Below are 24,982 nucleotides of genomic sequence, written 5' to 3' on the forward strand. Positions count from 1 at the left end.
ACCAATACAGCAGTATATAGAATCAACTTGTACAAATCAATAGCTTTTTTTTATAAAAAAAGAAAGCACACAGAAAGGAGGAGATTAGACACACTTACATTCCCAATATTCTTAAAGAAAATAAATATCTAGGAATCAGACTGAGACCATGAAGGGCCTTCACAATGAATACGTTAAACCTCTAGACCCCGTGAGAGAGACACCCAACCGCCTGGTCAGGTGGGCACTCCTGAGGCTGCAGAGCAGAAGAGACCACCAACACTGCTCACCCCTGCCCACATCCCTGGCCCAAGAGGAAACTGTATAAGGCCTCTGGGCTCCCGAGGGGGAGGGCCCAGGAGCGGCAGGACCCCTGCCTGAGACACCGCCGGAACCTGAAGGAAACAGCCCAGATAAACAGTTCTCTGCACCCAAATCCCATGGGAGGGAGAGCTAAACCTTCAGAGAGGCAGACAAGCCTGGGAAACCAGAAGAGACTGCTCTCTGCACACACATCTCGGACGCCAGAGGAAAAAGCCAAAGACCATCTGGTACCCTGGTGCACTGAAGCTCCCGGAAGGGGCGGCACAGGTCTTCCTGGTTGCTGCCTCTGCAGAGAGCCCGTGGGCAGCACCCCACGAGCGAACTTGAGCCTCGGGACCACAGGTAAGACCAAATTTTCTGCTGCAAGAAAGCTGCCTGGTGAACTCAAGACACAGGCCCACAGGAACAGCTGAAGACCTGTAGAGAGGAAAAACTACACGCCCGAAAGCAGAACACTCTGTCCCCATAGCTGACTGAAAGAGAGGAAAACAGGTCTACAGCACTCCTGACACACAGGCTTATAGGACAGTCTAGCCACTGTCAGAAATAGCAGAACAAAGTAACACTAGAGATAATCTGATGGCGAGAGGCAAGCGCAGGAACCCAAGCAACAGAAACCAAGACTACATGGCACCATCGGAGCCCAATTCTCCCATCAAAACAAACATGGAATATCCAAACACACCAGAAAATCAAGATCTAGTTTCAAAATCATTTTTGATCATGATGCTGGAGGACTTCAAGAAAGAGGTGAAGAACTCCCTTAGAGAACAAGTAGAAGCCTACAGAGAGGAATCGCAAAAATGCCTGAAAGAACTCCAGGAAAACATAAATAAACAAGTAGAAGCCCATAGAGAGGAGACACAAAAATCCCTGAAAGAATTCCAGGAATACATAAATAAACAAGTAGAAGCCCATAGAGAGGAGACACAAAAATCCCTGAAAGAATTCCAGGAAAACACAATCAAACAGTTGAAGGAATTAAAAATGGAAATTAAAGCAATCAAGAAAGAACACATGGAAACAACCCTGGATATGGAAAACCAAAAGAAGAGACAAGGAGCTGTAGATACAAGCTTCACCAACAGAATACAAGAGATGGAAGAGAGAATCTCAGGAGCAGAAGATTCCATAGAAATCATTGATTCAACTGTCAAAGATAATGTAAAGCGGAAAAAGCTACTGGTCCAAAACATACAGGAAATCCAGGACTCAATGAGAAGATCAAACCTAAGGATAATAGGTATAGAAGAGAGTGAAGACTCCCAGCTCAAAGGACCAGTAAATATCTTCAACAAAATCATAGAAGAAAACTTCCCTAACCTAAAAAAAAGAGATACCCATAGACATACAAGAAGCCTACAGAACTCCAAATAGATTGGACCAGAAAAGAAACACCTCCCGTCACATAATTGTCAAAACACCAAACGCACAAAATAAAGAAAGAATATTAAAAGCAGTAAGGGAAAAAGGTCAAGTAACATATAAAGGCAGACCTATCAGAATCACACCAGACTTCTCGCCAGAAACTATGAAGGCCAGAAGATCCTGGACTGATGTCATACAGACCCTAAGAGAACACAAATGCCAGCCCAGGTTACTGTATCCAGCAAAACTCTCAATTAACATTGATGGAGAAACCAAGATATTCCATGACAAAACCAAATTTATACAATATCTTTCTACAAATCCAGCACTACAAAGGATAATAAATGGTAAAGCCCAACATAAGGAGGCAAGCTATACCCTAGAAGAAGCAAGAAACTAATCGTCTTGGCAACAAAACAAAGAGAATGAAAGCACACAAACATAACCTCACATCCAAATATGAATATAACGGGAAGCAATAATCACTATTCCTTAATATCTCTCAATATCAATGGCCTCAACTCCCCAGTAAAAAGACATAGATTAACAAACTGGATAAGCAACGAGGACCCTGCATTCTGCTGCCTACAGGAAACACACCTCAGAGACAAAGACAGACACTACCTCAGAGTGAAAGGCTGGAAAACAACTTTCCAAGCAAATGTCAGAAGAAGCAAGCTGGAGTAGCCATTCTAATATCAAATTAAATCAATTTCCAACTAAAAGTCATCAAAAAAGATAAGGAAGGACACTTCATATTCATCAAAGGAAAAATCCACCAAGATGAACTCTCAATCCTAAATATCTATGCCCCAAATACAAGGGCACCTACATACGTAAAAGAAACCTTACTAAAGCTCAAAACACACATTGCACCTCACACAATAATAGTGGGAGATTTCAACACCCCACTCTCATCAATGGACAGATCATGGAAACAGAAATTAAACAGTGATGTCGACAGACTAAGAGAAGTCATGAGCCAAATGGACTTAACGGATATTTATAGAACATTCTATCCTAAAGCAAAAGGATATACCTTCTTCTCAGCTCCTCATTGTACTTTCTCCAAAATTGACCATATAATTGGTCAAAAAACTGGCTCAACAGGTACAGAAAGATAGAAATAATCCCATGCGTGCTATCGGACCACCACGGCCTAAAACTGGTCTTCAATAACAATAAGGGAAGAATGCCCACATATACGTGGAAATTGAACAATGCTCTACTCAATGATAACCTGGTCAAGGAAGAAATAAAGAAAGAAATTAAAAACTTTTTAGAATTTAATGAAAGTGAAGGTACAACATACCCAAACTTATGGGACACAATGAAAGCTGTGCTAAGAGGAAAACTCATAGCGCTGAGTGCCTGCAGAAAGAAACAGGAAAGAGCATATGTCAGCAGCTTGACAGCACACCTAAAAGCTCTAGAACAAAAAGAAACAAATACACCCAGGAGGAGTAGAAGGCAGGAAACAATCAAACTCAGAGCTGAAATCAATCAAGTAGAAAAAGGACCATAGAATCAACAGAACCAAAAGTTGGTTCTTTGAGAAAATCAACAAGATAGATAAACCCTTAGCCAGACTAAGGAGAGGACACAGAGAGTTCATCCAAATTAACAAAATCAGAAATGAAAAGGGAAACATAACTACAGATTCAGAGGAAATTCAAAAAATCATCAGATCTTACTATAAAAACCTATATTCAACAAAACTTGAAAATCTTCAGGAAATGAACAATTTCCTAGACAGATACCAGGTATCGAAATGAAATCAGGAACAGATAAACCAGTTAAACAACCCCATAACTCCTAAGGAAATAGAATCAGTCATTAAAGGTCGCCCAACCAAAAAGAGCCCAGGTCCAGATGGGTTTAGTGCAGAATTCTATCAAACCTTCATAGAAGACCTCATACCAATATTATCCAAACTATTACACAAAATTGAAACAGATGGAGCACTGCCGAATTCCTTCTACGAAGCCACAATTACTCTTATACCTAAACCACACAAAGACACAACAAAGAAAGAGAACTTCAGACCAAGTTCCCTTATGAATATCGACGCAAAAATACTCAATAAAATTCTGGCAAACCGAATCCCAGAGCACATCAAAACAATCATCCACCATGATCAAGTAGGCTTCATCCCAGGCATGCAGGGATGGTTTAATATACGGAAAACCATCAACGTGATCCATTATATAAACAAACTGAAAGAACAGAACCACATGATCATTTCATTAGATGCTGAGAAAGCATTTGACAAAATTCAACACCCCTTCATGATAAAAGTCCTGGAAAGAATAGGAATTCAAGGCCCATACCTAAACATAGTAAAAGCCATATACAGCAAACCAGTTGCTAACATTAAATTAAATGGAGAGAAACTTGAAGCAATCCCACTCAAATCAGGGACTAGACAAGGCTGCCCACTCTCTCCCTACTTATTCAATATAGTTCTTGAAGTTCTAGCCAGAGCAATCAGACAACAAAAGGAGATCAAGGGGATACAGATCGGAAAAGAGGAGGTCAAAATATCACTATTTGCAGATGACATGATAGTATATTTAAGTGATCCCAAAAGATCCACCAGAGAACTACTAAAGCTGATAAACAACTTCAGCAAAGTGGCTGGGTATAAAATTAACTCAAATAAATCAGTTGCCTTCCTCTATACAAAAGAGAAACAAGCCGAGAAAGACATTAGGGAAACGACACCCTTCTTAATAGACCCAAATAATATAAAGTACCTCGGTGTGACTTTAACCAAGCAAGTAAAAGATCTGTACAATGAGAACTTCAAGACACTGAAGAAGGAAATTGAAGGAGACCTCAGAAGATGGAAAGATCTCCCATGCTCATGGATTGGCAGGATTAATATAGTAAAAACGGCCATTTTACCAAAAGCAATCTACAGATTCAATGCAATCCCCATCAAAATACCAATCCAATTCTTCAAAGAGTTAGACAGAACAATTTGCAAATTCATCTGGAATAACAAAAAACCCAGGATAGCTAAAGCTATCCTCAACAATAAAAGGACTTCAGGGGGAATCACTATCCCTGAACTCAAGCAGTATTACAGAGCAATAGTGATAAAAACTGCATGGTATTGGTACAGAGACAGACAGATAGACCAATGGAATAGAATTGAAGACCCAGAAATGAACCCACACACCTATGGTCACTTGATTTTTGACAAAGGAGCCAAAACCATCCAATGGAAAAAAGATAGCATTTTCAGCAAATGATGCTGGTTCAACTGGAGGGCAACATATAGAAGAATGCAGATCGATCCATCCTTATCACCCTGTACAAAGCTTAAGTCCAAGTGGATCAAGGACCTCCACATCAAACCAGACACACTCAAACTAATAGAAGAAAAACTAGGGAAGCATCTGGAACACATGGGCACTGGAATAAATTTCCTGAACAAAACACCAATGGCTTATGCTCTAAGATCAAGAATCGACAAATGGGATCTCATAAAACTGCAAAGCTTCTGTAAGGCAAAGGACACTGTGGTTAGGACAAAACGGCAACCAACAGATTGGGAAAAGATCTTTACGAATCCTACAACAGATAGAGGCCTTATATCCAAAATATACAAAGAACTCAAGAAGTTAGACCGCAGGGAAACAAATAACCCTATTAAAAAATGGGGTTCAGAGCTAAACAAAGAATTCACAGCTGAGGAATGCCGAATGGCTGAGAAACACCTAAAGAAATGTTCAACATCTTTAGACATAAGGGAAATGCAAATCAAAACAACCCTGAGATTTCACCTCACACCAGTGAGAATGGCTAAGATCAAAAACTCAGGTGACAGCAGATGCTGGCGAGGATGTGGAGAAAGAGGAACACTCCTCCATTGTTGGTGGGATTGCAGACTGGTAAAACCATTCTGGAAATCAGTCTGGAGGTTCCTCAGAAAATTGGACATTGAACTGCCTGAGGATCCAGCTATACCTCTCTTGGGCATATACCCAAAAGATGCCTCAACATACAAAAGAGACACGTGCTCCACTATGTTCATCGCATCCTTATTTATAATAGCCAGAAACTGGAAAGAACCCAGATGCCCTTCAACAGATGAATGGATACAGAAAATGTGGTACATCTACACAATGGAATATTACTCAGCTATCAAAAACAACGAGTTTATGAAATTCGTAGGCAAATGGTTGGAACTGGAAAATATCATACTGAGTGAGCTAACCCAATCATAGAAAGACATACATGGTATGCACTCATTGATAAGTGGCTATTAGTCCAAATGCTTGAATTACCCTAGATCCCTAGAACAAACGAAACTCAAGACGGATGATCAAAATGTGAATGCTTCACTCCTTCTTTAAATGAGGAAAAAGAATACCCTTGGCAGGGAAGGGAGAGGCAAAGATTAAAACAGAGACTGAAGGAACACCCATTCAGAGCCTGCCCCACATGTGGCCCACACATATACAGCCACCCAATTACACAAGATGGATGAAGCAAAGAAGTGCAGACAGACAGGAGCCGGATGTAGATCGCTCCTGAGAGACACAGCCAGAATACAGCAAATACAGAGGCGAATGCCAGCAGCAAACCACTGAACTGAGAATAGGTCCCCCGTTGAAGGAATCAGAGAAAGACCTGGAAGAGCTTGAAGGGGCTCGAGACCCCAAAAGTACAACAATGTCAAGCAACCAGAGCTTCCAGGGACTAAGCCACTACCTAAAGACTATACATGGACTGACCCTGGACTCTGACCCCATAGGTAGCAATGAATATCCTAGTAAGATCACCAGTGGAAGGGGAAGCCCTGGGTCCTGCTGAGACTGAACCCCCAGGAACTAGACTATGGGGGGAGGGCGGCAATGGGGGGAGGGTTGGGAGGGGAACACCCATAAGGAAGGGGAGGGGGGAGGGGGATGTTTGCCCGGAAACCAGGAAAGGGAATAACACTTGAAATGTATATAAGAAATACTCAAGTCAATAAAAAAAAAAGATCTTCAAAAAAAATAAATCTCTAAAGAAAGAGATAAAAATGATATTAAATAGTACAAAAACATCTTGTGCTCATAGAACCATAGAATATTGTGGAAATGACATTCCAAAGCTATTTTTAAGTTCAATGCAATCCCAAAAATATTGGCTAACTCATTCTTCACTTTTTCATACATGCATGTGTGCGCACACGCACGCAAGCACACACACACACACACACACACACACACATACACACAAAAACACACACTTACACACCAACATATGCATGCACACAAAATATCCTAAAAATTCTATGGAGTCACGAAATACCCCAAATAGTCAAAGAATGCTCGAGCAAAAGTAACAATACTGTTGGAATTAAAGTTACAATAAGATTTCAAAATATATTACAGAGCAGTTTTATGAAAAACAAGATGGCACTACCACAAAACAGATACGTAGACAAATGTAATAAAATGTACTATTCATACATGAATATCTAAAGCGTGAAACTAGAATCACTGAAATTGCTAAGGAAAGTACTGATCGTATCCTGAATAATACATTGTAAGAAATTACTTTCTATATGGGATGCCATTTTCCTATGTATTTGGCCAACAATTAAGAAGTGGGATCTCATATAATTAAAATCTTTATTTTTTTAAAGAAAAATTAATCAAATAAAGAGGAGTTTCACAGAATGGGAGAGAATCTAAGAACTACTTGGAAGAATAGAGCAAGCCCAACTCTCATGAGAAAAGAGAGGAAAGAGAAGCTACTTAAGAGAGCAATGCAGAGAGAAGCAGGGAGGGAAAGAGGAATGGGAAGGGGAGGCAGTATTTACTTTTACTGGGACAGTTGTACAGAGACAAGTTGCAGAAAAAGAATAAGCCACACACAAGTGAAGAAAGAATGAACTAGAAAATGGAAAGAAGTGAGAAGCCTAGAACAGATGGCCAAAGTTAGTATGACACCAAGAAAAGCAATTCAGGAAAAGGCAAGAGAGAGAAGCAATTGGGAACTTTCACAAAACTTTTTCAAATATCAATATGACATACAATTCCAAGGACCTTAATTAGTGATGCATAAACTAAAGATTGAATTGTAATTCCTCTAAATCTAACATTGTAATTCTACATGTAAATAGAACTATGTTTCTCCTCTAGATAAATCACAAGGTGATGATTTAAATTTCTGCCAAATTTTCATTTGTTTACTGAAAGTAATTGCACCTGAATATTATTTTAATGGAAGCATTTGGAAAGCTAATAATGCTGATCCAAAAATGGGAAATCTTTATATTAATAACTTTAAGGTATTGAGAATGATGAAACATAAATTATTTAATCTGTAAATTTTTCCTATGAATTTTTAAAGAATGTGGATACACAAACTCTGGTAATCCCATAGTTAATTTTCTTCCTAATCTTATCTTTTATTTGGTAGCTATAAAAGATATGTTATGTTAATTAAATAAGCACACTTAAGACATGATTCTAATTAAAAATTTTGCTTTGATATTATGGGTAAAATTTATAGAACTAGGAGTGATCTATAGAAGTTGAGCCTTCATTTAAACACATTCTAATGCAACAAAAGGAATCAGAATGATTTTTATTCCTGGAAAGGAAATGTGGCTCTTCAACAGTAGGTAATTAAATGCTAAAATTGGAGAAATACAAATTCCATCCTGGAGAAAATATGAGATAGTATATAAAGGCAGTATCATTTGACGGATCACTAACCATCTGCTTTGCTCTACCTTAAGAGAAATGTGGTACCTATGCAAGTATAAGGAATTCTCTCCACTTCAGATTCTCTAGAAGAAGAGGCAAAAATAAAGATTCTCAAGAAAATTATTTACAAGAAACCATCTGAAACCAGTAGGGAAGTCAGGATGAAGCTATGCAAAGAGGTAGAGCACAGTTAAAGTCTAAGTGTTGCCAGGTCTCCAAATAGCACTTGAGAGGAATGAATAACTGTGAAAGACTCCAGGGTGAGACAACAGGACCACTTCCACAGCAAGTGTATTTTAGAAGCTAGGAATCAACTTATACCAAAGGAGACACTTACTTCTTGATGTTTCTTGGTGAATGAAACCAGGCAGCATGCCCTAGCTGATATGAGGCACTTAACACATATACACCAGAGGACTGCCTGGCCTGGACTCAGTGAGAGAAGACACACCTAACCCTTGTGAGACTTGATGCAACAGGGAGTGGGGTGGGGTGGGGTGGGGTGGGGTGGGGACATCCTACTGGAGACAGGGGAGCAGGTATAGGATGAGGAACCATCAGAGGGCAGACTGAGAGGGATAATGACTGGATTGTAAAAAACAATGGTTAAATGAAGAAAGAGGAGGAGGAGGAGGAAGAGGAGGAGGAGGAGAAGGAGGAGGAAGAGGAGGAGGAGGAGGAGGAGGAGGAGGAGAAGAAGAAGAAGAAGAAGAAGAAGAAGAAGAAGAAGAAGAAGAAGAAGAAGAAGAAGAGGAGGAGGAGGAGGAGGAGGAGGAGGAGGAGGAGGAGGAGGAGGAAGAGGAAGAGGAAGAGGAAGAGGAAGAGGAAGAAGAAGAAGAAGAAGAAGAAGAAGAAGAAGAAGAAGAAGAAGAGAAAGAAAGAAGAAAGAGAGGAAGAAAGAAAGAAAGAAGGAAAGAAAGAAGAAATTCTCAAATGCAAAGTTAAAAAATGTTAATGAACGCAACAAAACAAGATGAATGGATTTCGGAATGAGGCAACACAAGCCTCATTTAGACTCTTCCGATCCCAGAAAACAAAACCTAGAGAGGCAGCCCTACTATCCTGCTTATTTTACTTCAGCAAGTGTAGGACACACTTGTATTTTCTATTCATATGCATCTGTAAGAATCCTTATTTTCCCAATTCTGGTCAGTGCCTTCTGTCAGGGCAGATAGCTAGCTAGTCTACCTCCTTAAAAACACCACAGCCTGAGATATCCCAGGAGATCCACTGCACATAGGGCAACCAGTAAGGACTCTCCCGAAGTCGCAAAACTGCTACTGGAAGCCCAGTGGACTCAGAACCCATCTCCCCCAGAAAATACTGCCCCCCCCAAATGCCACTCCCTTTCCAGCTGGCACCTTCTGCTGGGACAGACTGTCAGATAGTCTGCTTCTCTGAAGACACCACAACCTGAAGGCATCCTAGAAGACCCTCTGCACATAGAGCAACTGGTAAGGACCCTCATAACCCCAAATTCCCACAGCTGCCACTGGGAGCTCAGAGAAATCAGGACCCATCACTGCTCCCAAAACCCTGCCCCCAGAATTACTTTCAACCAATGTATTAAGCAAGATGAGGAAGGACATGTCATATTCATCAAAAGATAAAGCTACCAAGAGAGTCTAAGTTTTGAACATCTATGCCCCAGAAGCAAGAGCACCCACATTCATAAAAGAAACTTTACTAATGCTCAAAGTACAAACTGCACCTCACACAATAATAGTGGGAAGACTTCAACACCCCATTCTCATTATGTACAGGTTATTGAAGCAGAAACTAAATAGAGACACAGTGAACATTATGAACCAACTGGATTTACTGATATCTACAGAACATTTCACCCTAAAACAAAAAAAAATGCACCTTCTTCTCAGCACCTCATAGTACCTACTCCAAAATTGACCATCTACTTGGGCACAAAACAAGCCTCAACCAATACAAGAAGATTGACATAATTCCAGGCATCCAAACAGATCACCATGGCCTCAGGCTGGTCTGCAATAAAAACAAAAACAACAGAAATCTCAAATACACATGGAAACTGAACAATTCCCTACTCAATGATAACTTGTTCATGGGAAAAATAAAGAAATAAATTAATGACTTCCTGGAATTCAATGAAAATGATGATACAACCTACCTAAATATTTGGAACACAATGAAAACAGTGCTAAGAGGAAATTCATATAACTGAGTGCCCTGTTAAAGAAATTGGAGAGACCATACAGTAGCAACATAATAGCACACATGAATCCTCTAGAACAAAAAAGGAACAAACACACCCAAGAGGAGTAGAAGGCAGGAAATATCAAACTCAGGGCAGAAATCAACAACATAGAAACAAAGAGAATGATATAGAGAATGAACAAAACCAAAACGTGGTTCTTTGAGGGAATCAACAAGATAGATAAGCAGCTAGTCAAACTAACTAAAGGGCTCAGAGGCAGTATCCAAATTAACAAAATCAGAAATGAAAAGGGAAACAGAAATTGAAGAAATTAAAAAAAAATCATATCCTACTACAGTAGATTTTACTCAACAAAACTGGAAAGTCTAGATGAAATGGATGTTTTTTTGGACAGATACCACAATTCAAAGTTAAACTAAGAGCAGGACAACTATCTAAACACGCTTATATTCCATAAGGAAATAGAAGAATTCATAAAAACCCTCCCAATTTTAAAAAGGGCCAGATGGCTTTAGGGCAGAATTCTACCAGATCTTCAAAGAAGACCTAATACAAATATTCCTCAAACTATTCCATAAAATAGAAGTAGATGGAAGACTACAAAATTCATTCTATGAAGCCACAATTATGCTTATATCTAAACCACACAAGGACCCTACCAAAAAAGAGAACTTCAGACCAATTTCACTTATGAATATCGATGCAAAATACTCAATAAAAATCTTGTAAACTGAATCCAAGTATACATCAAACCACCATTCATCATGATCAAGGCTTCCTAGCAGGGGTGCAAGGTTTGTTCAACATACAAAAATCCATTAATGTACCTACCCTAAATCAAACTCAAAGAAAATAAATCACATGATCCTCTCCTTAGATGGAGAAAAAGCATTTGACAAATAAAACACCCCTTCATTTTAAAAGTAGTGGAGAGACCAGCAATTCAAGACCCATACCTAAACACAGTAAAGGCAATTTACTACAAACCAGCAGCCAATATCAAATTAAATGAAGAGATGCTTGAAACAATCCCACTAAAATCAGGGGCAAGGATGCCCGCTCTCCCCATATCTACTCAATATTGTACTCAAAGTTTTAGCTAGAACAGTAAGAAAACAAAAAGAGATGAAGGAGACACAAATTGGCATAGAAAAAGTAAAGGTATCACTATTTGTAGATGATATGATAGTATACATAAGCAACCCCAAACATTCTACCAGGGAACATCTCCATCTGATAACTTCAGCAAAGTGCCTGGGTTTAAAATTAATTCAAATAAGTCTACAGCCTTCCTTTATATAAATGATAAACAGGCTGAGAAAAAAAAATTAGGGAAGCAGCTCCAGACATAATAGCCACAGATAATATAAAATATCCTAGAGTAATTCTAACCAAACAAGTGAAAGATCTGTATGACAATAATTTCAAGCCTCTCAAGCAAGAAATTGAAACAGATCTCAGAAAATGGAGAGATCTCCCATGCTCATGGATTTGGAGAATTAACATAGTAAAAATATCCATCCTTCCACAGGCAATCTACAAATTCAGTGCAATCCCAATCAAAATCCCAACACAATTCTTCAAAAACATAGAAAGATCAATTCTCAAATTCATCTGGAAAGGAAAAATCCCAGAATAGCCAAAAACAATTCTTAAAAATGAAAGAACTGCTGTGAAAATCACCATCTCTGACCTCAAGCTACACTAGAGAGCAATAGTGATAAAAACTGCATGCAGTTGGTATAGAGATAGACATATGGATCAATGGAATAGAATTGAAGAACCAGAAATAAAACCACATACTGACAAACACTGGATCTTTGACAATGAAGCCAAAAAACACAGTGGAAAAAGAATTTTTAATAAACAGTGTTGGAATAACTAGAAGTCTGTAGGTAGAAAAATGGAAATAGATCCGTATTTGTCACCTTGTATAAAGCTCAAGTCCAAGTGGATCAAGGACCTCAACATGAAACCAGATATACTGAATCTAATAAAAGTGAAGGTGGAAGAGAATATTGAACTCACACAGGAGAAAATTTCCTAAACAGAACTCTAATGGCTCACACTCTAAGATCAAGAATTGATAAATGGTACCTCATAAAACTGGAAAGCTTCTGTAAGGCAAGGAAATTATTCAATAGGACAAATGAGCAACCTACAGATTGGGAAAAAAATCTTTCCTAATCCCACATCTGATATAGGGCTAATATCCAAAATATATAAAGAACTCAAGAAGCTAACCAAAAAACCAAGCAACCTAATCAAAAAATGGGGTATATAACTAAACACCAAATTCAAAACAGAGGAATCTCAAATGGAGGAAAAGCACTTAAGAAATGCTCTCAAACTAATAGAAGAAAAACTAGGGCAGCATCTCGAACACATGGGCACTGGAAAAAATTTCCTGAACAAAACACCAATGGCTTATGCTCTAAGATCAAGAATCGACAAATGGGATCTCATAAAACTGCAAAGTTTCTGTAAGGCAAAGGACTGTGGTTAGGACAAAACGTCAACCAACAGATTGGGAAAAGATCTTTACCAATCCTACAACAGATAGAGGCCTTATATCCAAAATATACAAAGAACTCAAGAAGTTAGACCACAGGGAGACAAATAACCCTATTAAAAATGGGGTTCAGAGCTAAACAAAGAATTCACAGCTGAGGAATGCCGAATGGCTGAGAAACACCTAAAGAAATGTTCCACATCTTTAGTCATAAGGGGAATGCAAATCAAAACAACCCTGAGATTGCACCTCACACCAGTGAGAATGGCTAAGATCAAAAACTCAGGTGACAGCAGATGCTGGCGAGGATGCGGAGAAAGAGGAACACTCCTCCATTGTTGGTGGGATTGCAGACTGGTACAACCATTCTGGAAATCAGTCTGGAGGTTCCTCAGAAAATTGAACATTGAACTGCCTGAGGATCCAGCTATACCTCTCTTGGGCATATACCCAAAAGATGCCCCAACATATAAAAAAGACACGTGCTCCACTATGTTCATCGCAGCCTTATTTATACTAGCCAGAAGCTGGAAAGAACCCAGATGCCCTTCAACAGAGGAATGGATACAGAAAATGTGGTACATGTACACAATGGAATATTACTCAGCTATCAAAAACAATGACTTTATGAAATTCGTAGGCAAATGGTTGGAACTGGAAAATATCATCCTGAGTGAGGTAACCCAATTACAGAAAAACACACATGGTATGCACTCATTGATAAGTGGCTATTAGCCCATATGCTTGAATTACCCTAGATGCCTAGAACACATGAAACTCAAGACAGATGATGAAAATGTGAATGATTCACTCCTTCTTTAAAAGGGGAACAAGAATACCCTTGGCAGGAAATAGAGAGGCAAAGATTAAAACAAAGACAGAAGGAACACCCATTCAGAGCCTGCCCCACATGTGGCCCACACATATACAGCCACCCAATTAGACAAGATGGATGAAGCAAAGAAGTGCAGGCCGACAGGAGCCGGATGTAGATCTCTCCTGAGAGACACAGCCAGAATACAGCAAATACAGAGGTGAATGCCAGCAGCAAACCACTGAACTGAGAATAGGACCCCCATTGAAGGAATCAGAGAAAGAACTGGAGGAGCTTGAAGGGGCTTGAGACTCCTTATGAATAACAATGCCAAGCAACCAGAGCTTCCAGGGACTAAGCCACTACCTAAAGACTATACATGAACTGACCCTGGACTCTGACCTCATAGGTAGCAATGAATATTCTAGTAAGATCACCAGTGGAAGGGGAAGCCATTGGTCCTGCTAAGACTGAACCCCCAGTGAACGTGATTGTTGTGGGGGAGGGAGGCAATGGGGGGGAGGGGAACACTCTTAAAGAAGGGGAGGGGGGAGGGATTAGGGGGATGTTTGCCCGGAAACAGGGAAAGGGAATAACATTCGAAATGTAAATAAGGAATACTCAAGTTAATAAAAAAAATTAAAAAAAATAATTTAAAGAAAAAAAAAAAGAAGACAACAATTTTTGTTCCCAGCACCCACATCAGTTGGCTCAAAATTGCCTGCAACTCCAGATCCAGGATATTGGAGGCCTTTATACCTGTACACATATGGCACACACACACACACACACACACACACACACACACACACACACACACATTTTTAAAATAATAAAATGTGTTTTATGTAAGAAAAAAAAGAAATGCTCAAATTCCTTAGTGATCAGGGAAATATAAATCAAAACAGCCCTGAGATTCTACCTTACACTAATCAGAATGGCTAAGATCAAAATCTCAGGTGACAGCAGATGCTGGTAAGGATGTAAAGAAAGAGGAACAGTCCTCCATTGCTGGTCTGATTGCAAACTGGTACAACCATTCTCAATATCAATCTGGAGATTCCTCAGAAAATTCGAAGTACATTGACATGAAAATCCAACTATACCACTCTTGGGCATATACCCAAAATATGTCCCACCATTCCACAGGGGTACATGTTCCACTATGTTCATAGTAGCATTGTTTGTGATAGCTAGAAGCTGGAAACAACCCTGATGTTCCACAACAAAAGAGTGGATACAAAAAATGTGGTTCATTTACGCAATGGAATACTGCTCAGCTATTAAGAACAAGAAAATCCTGAATTTTCCATGTAGATGGATGGAATTAGAAAATATCATGCTTAGTGAGGTAATTCAGATCAATAAGGACATGCATGATTTGCACTCACTAATAAGTTGTATTAGGGAAATGGGTACAGAATACCCATGATACAGTCCCCAGACCTCAAAACGCTTAACAAACCAAAAGGCCCAAGTGAGGATGCCTCAATTCCACTTGAGAGGGAGAAGAAAGCAATCACCAGAGGGGGCAAGGAGGGACCTGGGTGCGAAAGGGGACAGTGAGGGTAAGAGGATAAGATGATCAGGTATTGTGTGGGGGAAAAGGACTGAAGCCCTGAAGGAGAGCAGAAAGAATGGATACAGGCAACCTTGGGAGGTAGGAGCTGGGAAAAGCTGCCAGAATGTACCAGAGACCTGGGATATGTCTCAGGGTTCAAAGGGGGGATCTTAGATGAAAGGCCCCACAGTGGGGAAAGGGAGCTTTTAGAGCCCACCTCCAGTAGAACGACAGGACATCAAGTGTGGGATGGGGTTAGAATGACAGGGCATCAAGTGTGGGATAGGGCTGTCATCCCACAATCAAAAACTCTGAGCCATAATTTTTCCTGTGAAAGAACTACAGGGACAAAAACTAGAGAAGAGCATGAGGAAAAGCAGGTTCAGTGTCAGGCCCAAATTAGGATCCAGCTCAAGGGCAGGCCTCAAGGCCTGATAATATTTCCGAGGCTATTCCTGCCCTCCAAAAGACCCAACAAGCAGCTGAAAGAGTCAGATGCAGATATTTATACCCAACCAATAGACAGAAGTTCCTGACCCCTGTGGTTGAGTTAGGGAAAAGCTGGAAGAAGCTGAGGAGAAGGGTGACCTTGTAGGAGGACCAATAAGCAGTCTCAATTAACCTGGACCCCTGACATCACTCAGACACTGGCCCACCAACCAGGCAGCATAAACCAGCTAATAACAAGGTTCCCAGCACTTATACAGTAGAGGACGGCCTGGTCTGGGTTCAGTCAGAGAAGATACACATAATCCTCAAGATACTGGAGGCCCCAGGGAGTGGGGAGGTTTGGTGGGGTAGTGGGTGGAAGGATGGAGACATCCTCATAGAGATGGGGGGAGGAGGTATAGGATGTGGAGCAGTCAGAGGGTGAACTGGGAGGGGGATAAAATCTGTAGTGTAAAAAAAAATTAAAGAAAATTTAAAAAGTAAAGAATCCTTATTCTCTCTCTTACACTAAAATAGTCTAATTTCCACAGTAATAGGAACACTATACTTTTCAAAATGTTTTCTAAAATAAAAAATTATAAGCCAGTACAACTTATAAGTATTAACTTGCTTTTAGTGATGTTATGTGCTTTATTAAAGTTTTCTGGATAGCGAATGCTAAGTGTCTACTGGAGTTTGTTAATCTTTTCTCATGGTTCCCATTTACCTGACAGCATGCATCTCAGCCACACTATACTACCACTGGCAAATCCTGTCAAATCCTAAAGACTTTATGTCTAGGCTCTGGGTTTGTTTCTAGCACTCTACACTGGATGCTAATGCACTTAATGCCCTGGCTATATTTCATATTTCAATAACACAAAAAACTATGCTAAGAAAGAATGGGTTTTTCCTAAACAGCCATCATTACATAAATAAAATGCATACAATTGGCAACATAACAATGGTGTCTGTTCCCTGTTTTATCACTTACCTGAGCATGTTCTGGTGCTACATACTGAGTAGGACATGATGTAAGTTGAAGATGAAACAGAGGAGCATCAGAAATGTGTAAGTTGTATCATGGAAGAGCTATTAGGAGGCTGATGCTCAATCTAGTAGACTGTGGCAGAATGTAACAGAATGTCTGATCTGACCCAGTTCTATCACTGAGCATTTGTACTTGGGGGCAAGTAAGCTGGAGCTCATAGCTCTTATTATGCAGTAGAAATGTAACTTGGTTTATAACTTAATTTTTCTACATTTGCAGTATTTTGCTGTAGAAACTTTTCCTATAATGTTATGTTAGTTGTGGGGTAGACCATCAGTCCCAAGCAAGTTAAGTTTTACATTTATTTTATATGTTAATATTAAAAGTATTTTCGTTTTCTTTCTTTACAGAATGGTTTCTTTCTAGCTCATGAAGAAATTTAGACATAATATATAGATGCCTTGGAGGAATTGAAAAATTATTTGGTCCAGTAGCCACAGAGAAAAGCAAAAGTAGACCTTTCTGTAGAAATAAAGAGAGACATTTCATTAGTTTTAAAGGACTGAGTAGAAGTTATGACTCTTATAAAAACAGATCTTAAAATTGGATAAGAGTAAATGTGTATAGGGGGAAATGCTTGTCATGGATTAAGGAGAAAAACAAAACAAAAAACAAACAACAACAACAACAACAAAAGCAAGAGTGTGCAGGACACTTGATACCATTAAGGTAAAGAAAAGTAAACAACAAAAAACTGATAGTATGAAACATTTCTAAGTAAATTCAACCAGGATGCTAGGGTGTCCCCAAGCAATCGTTGTCATTACAGGTAGAAATAATAAATGAAAATGGAGGATGCTGAGCAAAATTTGAATTTCAAATCAACAAGCAATATTTAGTGTACATATTCCCCAAGTGTTTTCTGCATATTCCTCAAGTTGCTAATTGTTAATCTGAAATTCAAATTTAATTGGCTGTCCTGCATTTAATTTGACAACCATAGTCACAAGAATTCCCTGTCAGTTAAGAATAGACTGGCACTAGAACTCGCTTTTATTTAATCATTGCTTGGGAATGAGTGAGGTGAGTTCTGATGTAAACACTATAATTGATGAGACAGCAGATGGGGCTGTCAGTCAACTATGCTCATAGTAGGTGATCTTGAAGAAGATGTGATCAGCAAACCTGCTAGACAACACATGAAAGAACTTGTGGAACCTATGTGCATTCCCTGAAGTCAAGAGACACCATGTAATCTAGTGCTTCAGCCTTGTCTGACAGAGGACAGATGATGAGCAGGCTAGCTACTGAGGGGTGAAATGTAAGAGAAGCAAGTATATGGTACATTCTGTGTAGTCAGCATTTATCATGACACAGACTGGTAACCTACTTCTAGTGCCAGGTAGGTAAATAGTAGATTGACATTTCCGTGGACTTTTACACTGTCAGTAAAATGATGCAATGAATAGACATGAAGTTTAGTTTAATAATCCATGTGTAAATAGTAGCATGAATAACAAGAACATGAATAAGAGATGAGAAAGAACACAGCGGACAACCCATGGACACCCACGTAAGTCAGAGAGTAGATTTGGGAACTCTCAATAATAAGGTGACTACAAAACCTGTAAAATCCAACAAACTTCAAGTACTAATAGACTACAATGATAAAACCCATTCCTTATTAATGTTAAACAGTGCCCCGGATAGATACACCAGATCAAGCCAGAGATTGTGACTTCTTTTTCATTTTTATGTGCTTTTTAGTAATAACATATGTAAGTACAGTTTATTTAGATATTAACCACCATGCCTTCTCCAACTTCTCCCAGATCCCCACATATGCATCCAACTACATATCAATATTTTTTTTACTAACTAACTGTTCTAATTAGTAAACCCTGTTTGATCATAGTGGGTGCCATTCCCTGAAGCAAAAGCAAACTCTCAGGGCCTACATCGCTGAAAACTGTCAGTTTCTCAATTTGGTGTAGAGCCAGGTAAGCCCTTCCCTAACTCTGTTGAGTGATGACTAACTTAATGTTGTATGGGTCTTGTGGTAGCAAATGAGCTCTGTTATGTAGTCTAGGCTTTCTATATAGGAGCCTTATTCAAAAATGCAGACTGGCAAAGAGAAAAATATGTCGTTCCCATAGAAAAGAGTAAGTAAGCCAACTGAAAACATATGCTTGTTTCAGGTTAGATTGAGATCATCACATGTGTCTTTTCCCATCTGCAAGCCAAACTATGTGACCAAACTCAAGCAACAGGAATGAAGGATCAATTTGGCAGTCCCTACAAAGTCACAGAGCAAAGATCATAGGTGGATGGCCATATTCCAATAAAGAAACAGCTATTTTATAATTTTATGAACTAAGTTTTACATCCTTATTCAATATACTAAGAATTGGTTGTAGTCCTAATCATAAGCTTACCATTTCAGAATCCGGTTCTCTGGAAAGAAAATTTATTATAGATGGAATAAAAATGAATGAAGAGTGAGTGAGCACTCTTTTTTAATATAACTTACATCATTATTTAAAGAACAAATTCAGACATACCAGCTCAGATGTACCAGCTTGCATACTGGATGAAGGCAAAGATTTCCTTTTGCATCTATCAAGATGACATGTCTATAACATAAGAATGACAGTACTAAGGGCTTTTAAAAAGGTAGACAGAAGAAAGGAACACATTCTCCCTCTGAGAACACAGAGGGATTAAATGTGTCAGTAAACATATATATCTGCTCCTATCCAGTTTTGCAAACAAGCTTTAATTTCTAAGCTGCATTTTTGTTACTTTATAACAGCTGACCCAGAAAAAACTACAGTAATAATACTATAATTAATTGCTATTTATCCTGAGAAACCTTACTGTTAGATATTAAACAACTAAAATCAAGTCCAAATCAAATCAATTTATCTTTCTACAATGAAAAGGAAAGAGTTGATCTTCTCATTCTTCTGGATATTTCACCCCACCCTTGGTCAGTATATCAGCATCCCTGCTTTAAACTTGGCTTAAAAAAAGGCAAGAATTGAAGTCAGATACAGAGTTGTAATATCTATACAAGATGGACAAATCTGTTACCATCGGCTGTGTTTTGAAATGACCATAAGAGTCTGTCATGACAGTGTTAAGAACCCAATAATACAGGCTTAGTCATAGCATGACAAATACGGAGGCAAATGCTAGCAGCAAACCACTGAACTGAGAACTGGGTTCCTGTTGGAGGAACTAGAGAAAGGATAGAAGTAGGTGAAGGGGCTTGCAACCCCATAAGAACCACAATACCAACCAACTAGAGTTCCCAGGAACTAAACCACTACCCAAAGACTACACATGGATAGAACCATGGCTCCAGCTGCATATGTAGCAGAGGATGGCCTTGTTGGGCACCAATAAGAGGAGAAACCCTTGGACCTGCCAAGGCTGGATTCCCACCCCCCTCCAGTGCATGAGAATGCCAGAGCCAGCAGGGATGCGGGAATGGGTGGTGGCTGGGGAGGGGGAACACCCTTATAGAAGACTGGAAGGGGGATGGAATAGGGGGCTTATGGATGGGAAACTGGGAAAAGGAATAACATCAAATGGAAATAAAATATATCCAATAAAAAAGGTTCAGTTGTCTCTAAAATGTTATATTCAAGACCAGAACATAATTTAATTTCTGCACAGCTTTAAGGAAATACTCAGAAGCCAAAATTAAAGTAAGAAAAATTATATTGAAAATTGTTCTTGCTTGAAGAAACATGCCCTAGTTTTACAAATGAATAAACTTGAACTTAGAAGAATGCAAATGAGTTACTTAAGGTCAAACAACTAATTAGTAGCGGCGCTGGGACCAGATCCAGATTCTTTCATTCCCCTTTTAAATTCCACTAAACTCTACTGACTCACCTTAGAGACTACAGAGATATTTTTGAACTCTCTGAGTTCTGCTTTCCTTTCCTTATTTAACCACATCTAGGGAAGAGTTTGGAAGTAGCCCCCACATAAAACACAGAGTAGCCTATGATCACCTCATTCCATTATTTTCTACATGAGAGATTTTAACACATGTTCTCACATAATGCCACACACTATACTTGAGAACACTATTACTTCAAAGGGTTCAATCATGTGCAAAATCTACATGGCAAATGAAGTGAAGAATGCATAAACAAAAATGCAGCATACAACATAATTGATTACAATTTAGAAATTAATAACAATAGTGTACTGAAAATGCTACAATATGTAGCATGCTTAGATATAGTAGATGTCAACTATTTTCTCTGAACTAAAACATTTCCCAAAAAATGGAAGGGAAAAGTACAACTCTGGGAAGTTAGAAAGCCTATAAACCTCAACAAGTTTCTTAATCTTACAAAATGATGTGTAAGTTTCATTCTAAATATAATCAGCTTTCAGATGCTGCCTGCAATGTGAGGAGGGACTTCTGATCATTTAGGACTTATTACTCATCAGCTATTCTGGGGTAGATTGCCCAATGATACAGCTATCTCTTAATAACACTTCTGGGGTGGATTGTCCAATGATACAGCTATCGTTTAATAATACATGTCCCTCTAAATAACTCCAATAATGTAATTTGTTTACCCCTCTAGACTTGGGCAGAATCATTTCATTGGTTTTTTATATGACCAAATACTCTTTAGAAAGATTTTTATTCACATTTTCCCAGGAAATAGTATAAAATAATGGCATACTCACACAATCCAAAAGCAGGTCACTCCTGATCGTGAATACATAACTTCATTTACACAAAATGTCAAGAATAGACAACATACCCACAGGACAGAATAAACAAAAGAAACCTTTATAAGTGAAAGAGTTGTAGTCACACAGGAAATTTTAATGTACGGTTTCTTTTGGCTGGATGTATAATAATTTAACTTAGGATAATATTTTCCCAACATTGTGACTATAATAAAAAACACTGAATTGTAGTTCAAACTAATTATATGTATGGCATAAGTATTTATAGAATGTATATCAACATGTGTCACCGTTTATGCCATGGAAAAGTAACTGGTAAAAATAACTTAAAGTAGGAAGCATTCTCAAGTCTCTGAGACTTGAGGATCAGTACTTAATAGCTGCCACCAGGACTGTCAGCCTGTAGTGAAACAATATCACGATGGCAGAAATATGTGACTAAAGAGGCTTCTGACCTTACAGTTGCCAGAAATCAGAAATAAGAGACATATAAAGGAGCCAAATAGAAGACACACCTTTGAAGGAATACCCCAACCTTTTCCAGCAAGGCCCCACTTTCTCATATCTCCTCACCCCTAAGTTATCTAGTCTATTTGGTGATTCTAGCACACTACTGAACACCTCCCCATCTCTTCAGCAGAACTGCCAGGTAGCTAAGCAGCCATCAACACATGAGGCTTTGGGGCTGGTACAGTAAATAGCTAAATCACAAGAATTAATAAATATGTATATTAAAAAGAATATACTTTTACTAAAAGACAAATATTTGTTTATTTTAAAACATCAAAGCAATAGAAACATTGGAGTATTTTTACTAATTTAAATTTCCACAATTCACGACCTTTGATTTTGTGACTTGGACAAAAGCTTAGAGTATACTCAGCAAAACGTGTGTCATTTAGTTTAAATAAAGATGTGTTTTACTGCAAACACAAATGGACAGCTTATTAGTTTATGTAGAAGAAATCCCAATGAGCTTTTTCCAGGTAAACTAGTACTATCTATCATTCTACCAAAGTTTTCTGAATCTGAATTTATATCTTGCCCTCTTCACTGTACCTCATTCATGCTCATGACTTAGCTCCCAGCGGCTGACTCTCAGCAGACATCACTTGTGAGTTAAGGCTTAATACATAGTATTTGAAATCCAGATAAAATAATGACCTTTAGGACCTGGAGGATATTAAATGGAAATTTTCTCTCTATCCCTTCTTCGAAACAGTGTTTCAATCACATGAAGAAATTACATAATCTTAAGCAGTATAACTTTCATGTTGGCATATCCATTTCTCCACTGGGTTGCAGAGATAATCATTTCTTAGAATCTCATGTGTTTAGAGTTAGCAGAATCTCAAAAGATAGAACTCAAAGCATAAATGGTTAACAAGTAAACATCACAAAATTAAATCATATATGAGAACTGCTTAAAGAAGCCCTCACAACTTTTACTCTCCTTTAAGTGTCTATTACAAACACAGTTAACAATAAGGTCACTTAGGAAAAACTTCAGTGATTTTGTAGGGAATCTTAATGATGAGAGGACGTAAGATATATAGAAGGTAGTTAGGCCATTTGACTTGGAATGCATTCTAAAATCAATAGAGAGAAAGTAAGGAACATTCCTCACTGAAGGTGTCTCACATTGTTTTTAAGAAGATATTTTTTTTGCATTTTGTCTGTTTGACATTAATGCATATTTAGACAGGATTGACTATATTTATGTTGGTAAAATTCTTATTCCTCTTGGTTGCATAATCTTATATGTACTGCATGTTTCTCTGTCTAAATATTACATCTACCTAATTTGTGGAATCGTTTAAATTGTTCATTATCCATGTTCTAATTCTTTTCTCTCTGTGTATCTCTGTCACTCTGTCTGTCTCTTCTCCTCCTCTTTTTCTTCTTCTCCTCCTCCTCCTCCTCTGACTCTTCCTCCTTCTTCTTTTTCTTCTTCTTCTTCCCCCTCCTCCTCTCTTCCCTCTCCTTCTCCACCCCCTCCTCTTTCCCCCTCTCTTTCTCTCTCTCTCTTTCTCTCTCTCTCTCTCTCTCTCTCTCTCTCTCTCCACACACACACACACACACACACACACACACACACACACGAAAAAAAGAAAAAGGGAAATGTGTGCGTGTGAGTGTGTGTGTGTGTGTGTGTGTGTGTGTGTGTGCTTTTATCTGTCCTTTCTAACAAAGAAGTTCTACAGTACTTTTTCAAACAATAACAGCACATAAGGTAATAGTTAAATAGCTTAGGTAAAGAAATATATATCTAACATGACAAAGCAATAAAATAGCAGACAATTAATTGATTTTGAAGTAGTATTTTATACATCATTTGGGAAAGATATATTAGATGGAGGCATCTGGATTTGAGTGGTAATTGCCTCTGGTAGACAGTGTATTTAATTTCTAATACTATTATTCATTAAATATTTTATATTATGTATATATGTAATCTTCTCTGAGCTCTCATTTTTTGTGTGTAACCAGAACAAACTTTAAGTTTGTATCTCTATCTCTATATCTATCTATCTGCATGTGTTATACAAGTGTGAGACCTCAGTGATATTTCAGTGAACACCTGGAAAATCAAAACAAGCAAAAAATTCTACATCTAGATAGATTGTCAGCCTTAGTACAGCTCTTTTCCCACATGCCTTGACATGTTTGATTTGAGCGGGACACAATAATACTAATATACAAACAGCTGCCCCCATATTATAGATTATTATTTTATAATCCCCAGTATTAGTGTTCCAATGTGAATGGATGTGATTCTCCAGGTATTTTGATTTGCTATTAAAATGGCTATTTTATTTTTCAAAGTAATTGAACGAAGAATTATTTCTAAGAAGTGAAATGACCTGATTTTTGCCAAAAATGCATAACCAAAACATCATTGAGAAAAGTGTGAGCCCAAACAAAATGCAAAAATTATACAATACTTTCCCAAAAATGTTCATGCAGATATCTTGGACTTTCACACTTGCATCCTAGCAGGTGGGTGTGCACACACACACACACACACACACACACACACACACACAGATTGTTAGTAACTGGGGTTGTAAATAAGAACTGTATGTATTTTAATTTATTAATCTCTGATAGCTTTTTATATTCTACGCTTGACTTACCATTATAGTTAATTGCTATAGATTCTTATGATTCTAGATTATTTCTACAATGTCTGTAGTATCTTTCTATATTTCCACTTTGGTCCACAAGTTGGAACTGCCATTCTAATTGAATGAAACTTACAACATGCACATTCAGTGAATGTGAAAGGAAAAGTGATGTTTCATCTGCACATGTTACATTGTGGCATAGCTGAATACTGAGTACAGAAACTTGGCTGACTTTCAGTTCCTATTA

At 38.5% G+C, this 24,982-nt stretch overlaps 1 long non-coding RNA gene across 1 annotated transcript in view; it reads right to left on the reverse strand.

Moving 5' to 3' along the window:
- Positions 1-17,230: 17,230 nt before the first annotated feature.
- LOC134481624 (uncharacterized) overlaps positions 17,231-24,982 on the reverse strand; it is a 31,812-nt gene continuing 24,060 nt past the window's right edge. The window contains exons 2-3 of the long non-coding RNA XR_010057329.1: positions 19,444-19,515; positions 17,231-17,404 (exon numbers count right to left, since the gene is read on the reverse strand). This is a non-coding gene — a long non-coding RNA (uncharacterized LOC134481624). The remainder of the gene's footprint in view (positions 17,405-19,443; positions 19,516-24,982) is intronic.

Source organism: Rattus norvegicus, chromosome 13, assembly GCF_036323735.1.
Source record: "Rattus norvegicus strain BN/NHsdMcwi chromosome 13, GRCr8, whole genome shotgun sequence".
Classification (NCBI taxonomy): Eukaryota; Metazoa; Chordata; class Mammalia; order Rodentia; family Muridae; genus Rattus; species Rattus norvegicus.